This window comes from Morone saxatilis, unplaced genomic scaffold, assembly GCF_004916995.1.
Source record: "Morone saxatilis isolate NCDOM2014 unplaced genomic scaffold, NCSU_SB_2.0 Contig15, whole genome shotgun sequence".
NCBI classification, from domain to species: domain Eukaryota; kingdom Metazoa; phylum Chordata; class Actinopteri; family Moronidae; genus Morone; species Morone saxatilis.
The window spans coordinates 194,780-195,026 of NW_023339707.1; positions in this window are offsets into that span (position 1 = coordinate 194,780).

The following is a 247-nucleotide window of genomic DNA, read 5'->3' on the forward strand; positions in this document are numbered from 1 at the left end:
CAAGAGTCAGCTGTTCATATGCCAAAATAAACAAGCAGCTTGTCTATATGAAGAGATGTTTTTGCTGAAAAGGTCAAAAAAGGAGGAAAAAGCTACAAGTTTGGTGGGATCCTGGACGGAAAAATGTGTCAGACCATAGAGTCTACAGAGTAGGGGTGTAACGATTCATCTATTACATCGATGTATCGATTTATATTCCTATGATCCAACTACATCGATCTGTGCTCGGCAAGTTGGCCTTCCGGAC